Source organism: Polypterus senegalus, chromosome 10 (assembly GCF_016835505.1).
Source record: "Polypterus senegalus isolate Bchr_013 chromosome 10, ASM1683550v1, whole genome shotgun sequence".
Classification (NCBI taxonomy): domain Eukaryota; kingdom Metazoa; phylum Chordata; class Cladistia; order Polypteriformes; family Polypteridae; genus Polypterus; species Polypterus senegalus.
In genome coordinates this window covers 10,273,768-10,280,165 of record NC_053163.1, presented here as the reverse complement: position 1 = coordinate 10,280,165, position 6,398 = coordinate 10,273,768, and the positions used below count along the sequence as shown (strand labels likewise).

Below are 6,398 nucleotides of genomic sequence, written 5' to 3'. Positions count from 1 at the left end.
TAGTTTGAACATTTGCACTGTGGTCGACTGTCAGTTGTCAGTTATGAACCTACAAGGTCTGGCTCAGAAGTGATCGACTTTCAATAAGAACTAATTCTCTGATTTGCTCACACTGCAAAGAGATCATCTCTGAGCTAAACACTGTAGGGTCACAACAAGATCACCGACAGTTGGCCACAGTGCAAATTTCAAAATAAGATGCTCTGTGGTGAGAGTCCATTGAAATACACACATTAAGAACCCTGGATACCCTGGTAAAACTACTTTTGAATGTGAAGGATTCACAGGTCTTGAAGTAAGAAATAGCAGAGAAATCGGCCTTACTTAATCCACTTCTGATCACTCCAAAGTGAAATTGCTTTTAGTGAGTCACATTGCAAAGATGAATAAGAACTTTATCGATGCTTTTGTCCAAAAATAACTCTTTGTTAAGTTGATGCTACTGAGTAATATATGAGTAACAGATGCATGTTTACAGAATCAGACGTAAACTGTTACCCATGTATGAATTTCTACAAGGACACCCATTTCACGGCTGGGCTCCCTTTCTTCTAAATGCTCTCCGTTTGACTTCTATTTGCATAGCAATAGATTTATGGAGTCTGAAACTTTTTCAAATTGCCTTACACTCTTAGTCCAGACTCATAGTGTGCACTCAGCTCTGCTGATGTTTCTTTAATTTGAGACGTGATGACTTTCATCAACCGGCTTTCTATTGATTCTTTATATTTGCCCCTCTGCTTCATTTTTATTGGTCACCACGTCACTGTCCCACCTGATCTTTACCTTGATGGAAGCCATACAACGAGGGTTCATCGATTTTTGAACATGCATGTTTTCAGTATTGTGAGTATATTGTTTTCTCTTCATGGACATTTTCTTTCAAAACATTGAAATTGATGAATAGATACAGTATAGTTTATTTAAATTATGAAGCAATGTGTTCTGAATAAATATGGATTTTAGGTTAAAAAAAAATCAACATTATGCAATTTTGCATAAATTATCAAGCATGATTGTAGCTCTCTGCTTAATAGTGATGACTTTCTTCTTTTCTCAGATGCCGCTGCTTGTGTTCTTTGCTCCATGTTGACTCTTATATGTGCTTTATTCCCTATAAATTGACCAAAGTGTCAGTCTTAATGGGGCTCCTGGTGGGCTGTTCTTGAAGAAGCTTCATGCTCTCCCTTAGACATTTAAACAATCCAGAGCTCCTTTTCTGTTTTTCCTTGTATTATGAACCAATGTCCAGAAAAGACATTGAAAGAGTTTGTCTCATAAGTAGCTGCTGTTTGCTCATACTGTCTGTTCATCAATCTTCCACCGAGTGTCATCTTAATAACTCTTAAAGCAACATGAGGAAAAGCAGTCTTTGTTACTGAAACTCTCGCTAAATTATTCTGAATATTACTCTCCCAAAAACACAGACCCTCAAGATAAGCTAATGGGCCTTCATGTCATGATGGCTGCTTCACTGTCTCAGTGACCTCATTTATTAAAAGTACTGAAGTGAAGTTGTATTCCGTCTTTACTCGGGTGTTTCCTTCATTTTCTCAGTTACCTATAGGCTGTATGTTGTTGTTTTTTTATTTTTGCAACACATAGAAAACATGAACCCTCCACCATACAACATTCCAAAATATATACAGTTTATGAGTCCAATAAAACACAATAAGACCAGGAGATGCTGGCCATGTGAATAAAGTGCTGCTTCAGAGCACAGGAGGCCTTGTTGTCTACACACTCCTGTCTTCTTGTGCGGCTCTGATCGGCATCGGTTATTTCTATGCTTGTGTGGTGCTGTGTTGTCCACTTCTTACAAACTGCTCTGGGACTTCACATGAGGTGCTGCTAAAGAAAACTCAGTCCAGAAAGCATTTTTGCTTTAAAAGGGAGAGGGTTGTGACAGAAAAGGAAAAATGACCATGTCTCCGTAACTTATTTGTGACGATTGTTCCTCTGATTAGACTACGGATGTTTGGCTCTCATCTTACAGATCCAGTGTTTTTCAAGGCTGCAGTTTTGACTGGTTATTGACTCTTTTTCTAAGAAGGCGCATTCTTTGTCTTGATCAGTTTTATTCATCCTGCAAAATAAAAAAGGGAGTTTTAGACTATAAATATAAGACCAGACTTTGTCACTTGCAGAAATTCTCTGATGATTCTACACTTATTGGGTGGATTGATAAGGGGGACGAGACAGAGGAGAGGAGTCAGGGGGAGAATTTGGTTTGTTGGAGCAGAAAGAATTATCTACACCTTAACACCAGCAAAACTAAGGAACTGCGTATTGAGTTTCACCGCACCAAACAGTCTCTGTGTCTGTTCACTATTCATGAAGTGGAAGTAGAGGTGGTCCACTCCTACTAGTACTTGGGGGTCCACATTAAAGACAGTTTGAGATGGTTTCAGAACCGCAGTCTGTTTTTGCTCCTTTTAATGTGGGAAGTGACATCTTTCACATCTTCTACAACTCTGTGATGCCCAGTGTGATTTTCTATTCTGTGTTGTGCTGGGCTGGTGACATCACTGCAAGAGAAGCCCACCGAGTGCCTCATTAGGAGTATAACTGCCAAGTCAGAAGTTTTTCTTTGGTTTTAATTTTCAAGTGTTTTAGTCATTTTGGTGTAAGTTCTGAACACAGTGTGGATGTATATACAGTATATGTATTTATCTATCTATCTATTTATCTACTGTTATACTTAAAGAGATTCTGTAAAAAGCCAAATTTTCCTCTGGGGACAAATAAAGTTCTATCTATCTATCTATCTATCTATCTATCTATCTATCTGTTATATAGTTCCTTTCTCATATATCTATCTAAAAATTTAAATTATTTATAATCTTATAATCATTTGCTTATTTTCTGAACCCAGGTATTCCAACAGAGATGTGAAGCTGGAAATTCTACTTGATTAGGAAGTCAGTCCTGGTCCCATGGCACACACATAGAACTGATGCCAAAGTGCTCCATTTTTGGTATATGAGAGGAAACAGAAGTAGGCACAGAGAGATATGGGCAAACACTACAAAGACGGTGAATGAGCAAAGTCACTCACCAGGTGGGATCAGCAGGTCGCTCATCAATCCACATCCATTCCTGCTTAGGGTTCTTTTTAGTCCAATCCAGAAACTAAGAAAGGATCTGCACTGGGGAATGACAACCTTCTGGAACAAAAAAACAAACAGAACATTGAAAAATTAGCATGAATGTTTGAAGGACCTTTGGACTCCATTAATTCAGCAGTCATCTTGACCATCACATGTAAATTTATTCAATTTCTGTCCCTTCTTGTCCAAGTCACTACAGAATACTTAGTACCTGCATAAATTCAAAGTGGGGATCCGTAGAGAAAAATCTAAAGACAAACAGTGGGATTACAATGGTCAAATGATATTGAGTATGGAGGAGGTATAAACAAAGAGAGGGGTTCATGGAAGAATATCAGAACTCTAGCACTTACCTGAATTAATTATAAAGTCTGAAAACAAAGCACTTCACCATCTGGAGTGAATGTAGGGTATGCAATATATAGACAGGGAAACAAGAAATAATCATTTAATTAAGTAAGAGACTAGTTAATACTTAGATAGTCCAGTACTTGAATAATTGAAATTAAATAACACCTTGTAGTACATGTCTTTTATTTCATTAATTTAATTGACACCTCTAAGGGGTTTCAGTTTTTAGCTTTTTTTGCTTCCTAAGTACTATGGTTTTATCCTTCACCGCAAAATCTTGTGTAATAAATTACTTGGCAGTCCTAATTACATCTGTTGTGGGTGAAAACTGAGGCATGGAGTTGAAGCAGAAAACTTGACAACCTTAACGAAGAATCTGGATTACATATTGGGACATCTTTGTTACTGTATTAATTTAAACAAACTTACTTGATGAACGTAATGGTCTCTTCTTACTTGTCAAATTTCTTATGAATATAAATGAATGTCCTGACTAAAAGACTTGTCTTATACCTGATGATGTTTGGTTTGGCTCTGGCTTATTATACATCTGTAATGGACAACAGAAAAGTGGCCAGGAATTGATGAGGGGACCTTCACTTTAAAGTTTCCTTTAATAGTTAGTGGGCTAGCAGTCTATTCAAGAATTGAATATCTCATGAAGAAAAGGCAAACCGTTATTAAATCTGTTCAAAGGAAATAGTTTTTACCTAAACATGCTGGTAAGCTATTTTCCAGTGTGATAGATAGATAGATAGATAGATAGATAGATAGATAGATATGAAAGGCACCATAAAATAGATAGATAGATCATGGTCACTGCTAGGGGACATCTGGATAAGTATGGAACCTTTTAAGGCAGCACTTCTGCCACACCAGAAAGTGCTGCCGGAAGATCATCAGGAAGCACCTGGAGCACATCCAGGTGAACTATAAAAGAGGCTGCCTCAATCCATTCAATGAGCCGGAGTTGGGTGGAAGAGGATGGAGCTTGCGATGGGAGGAGTGGAGTAGAGGCGGCAATTGAAAGAGAAGGACTGTGTGCCATTATTGTGGATTGGTGCACTGACTCTATTGTGTAAGAAGGTGCGGAAAGAACTAAAAGTGTGTGTTTTCAACATCTGGCTATCTCAGTGTCTCTCTGTGTCTGGGCATCTTTCATAATAGATAGATAGATAGATAGATAGATATTTGAACCCAGGTGAAAATGTTTTTTTTTCACAGAGCTTCTTGTATAAATAATTACATAAATGCATAGATAAATAATATACACACACACAAAGTCCCAATCCCAGTGCAGCACTATATAGGCATATAAGTGTTGGTATAAAGGAGCCTCCATTGTTTTTCTTGACACACTTCTACTGAACAATTTGATGGCTGAAAGCTCTCAGTGTCGCTGTGTCACAGAGAGGATGTGCAGCATTGTTAATAATGACACTCAGCTTTCTCTCCTTTGCTATGACCTCCAGTGGTTTCATAGTGCATCCCAAAACTGAGCCTGCCCTTTTAATCAGCTTGTTGATTTGTTGGGCCTCTCCTGAAATTACTTTACCAGCCCAGCACACCACATCGGCCATCACCGAATTATAGAAGATGTGGAGGAAGTCACTTTCCACATTAAAGGAATGCTGTCTCCTAAGCAAAAAGAGCCTTTCCACTTGTGACTGTCACTGAGTGCTGTGCAAGGTGGACTGGTGAAGAAGCCGTACCAAACATGTCTATCCATAAAGTGGAAAATCTGAAAATGATATTAGGAGAGAAGACGTGGTCAAAAAACAGGCAGAGTTCTTGGACTGGATTGCCAATACTGATGCTCTGTGCAAGAGAGGACAAAGCCGACTATACTTCCTTAGAAGGCTGGCGTCCTCCAACATCTGCAATAAGATGCTGCAGATGTTCTACCAGACGGTTGTGGCGAGTGCCCTCTTCTACGCGGTGGTGTGCTGGGGAGGCAGAATAAAGAAGGAGTACGCCTCACGCCTGGACAAACTGGTGAGGAAGGCAGGCTCTATTGTAGGCACGGAGCTGGACAGTTTGACATCCGTGGCAGAGCGATGGACGCTGAGCAGACTCCTGTCAATCATGGAGAATCCACTGAACAGGATCATCTCCAGACAGAGGAGCAGCTTCAGTGACAGACTGCTGTCACCGTCCTGTTCCACTGACAGACTGAGGAGACCCCACACTATGTGACTCTTCAATTCCACCCTTAGGGAGTAAACGTTATCTATCTATCTATGTAATTTTGTGTTCCTGATGACTATTATAAAACTAATCTATCTGTCTAGGTCAATACCAAAAAGACAGCTGACCAATTGTCAAGAAATAAAAATGCTTACCAAAAGTGTCTGACCCAAAGTCTAAAGCCAGAAGAAAAAATTTGCTTGACAAATCAGTAAGAGAAAATATCTACGTAAAATCAAACAGAGAACTCTGATATCAGATGCTGGACGTCGTCATACGTTGCACACCCCTTAGTGCTGTTGGGATGGATTGCCGTGGCAGCAACCAATTCTAACTGAACATAAAGGTGGCACCCATTAAAGAAACAAAATTACATCACAAGAAGACACCACAAAACTTCCAACTTTTTACCTCTTTGAGGATTTGCAAAGTCAATAAGAAATTCATGATCATTTTGGGGTCAGAACCCCAGAATCCATGTGAAACAACTAGAGAAGGTAGGAAAAATAAAAGTCAAATAGCTTTTTATAGCAGCAGGGGGCCAATCGTGACAGCTCTGAGTGTAAGGCAGAAAACAGCAAAGGACAGAACGTCAGACTGTGTTTCACTCCTGACTATCCTCTCTTCCCAGTTTCTACTCACCAGCTCCTCCTCATCCTCAATCACAGCAAGCTGAGCCCCTTGAGGTGCAGTCATCCTTACTCATCTGCCATGTTGTCTTATTAGTCGAAAGATAATAGCAGTTCTCTT

General features: G+C 39.4%; 1 long non-coding RNA gene across 1 annotated transcript; it reads right to left on the bottom strand.

Annotated features, from left to right (window-relative positions):
• Positions 1–1,573: 1,573 nt before the first annotated feature.
• On the bottom strand, positions 1,574–3,260 carry LOC120536694. Its single transcript, XR_005635169.1, has 2 exons — positions 3,059–3,260; positions 1,574–2,086 (listed from the first exon to the last, which is right to left on the bottom strand). It is a non-coding gene; the product is annotated as an uncharacterized LOC120536694 (long non-coding RNA).
• Positions 3,261–6,398: the final 3,138 nt, after the last annotated feature.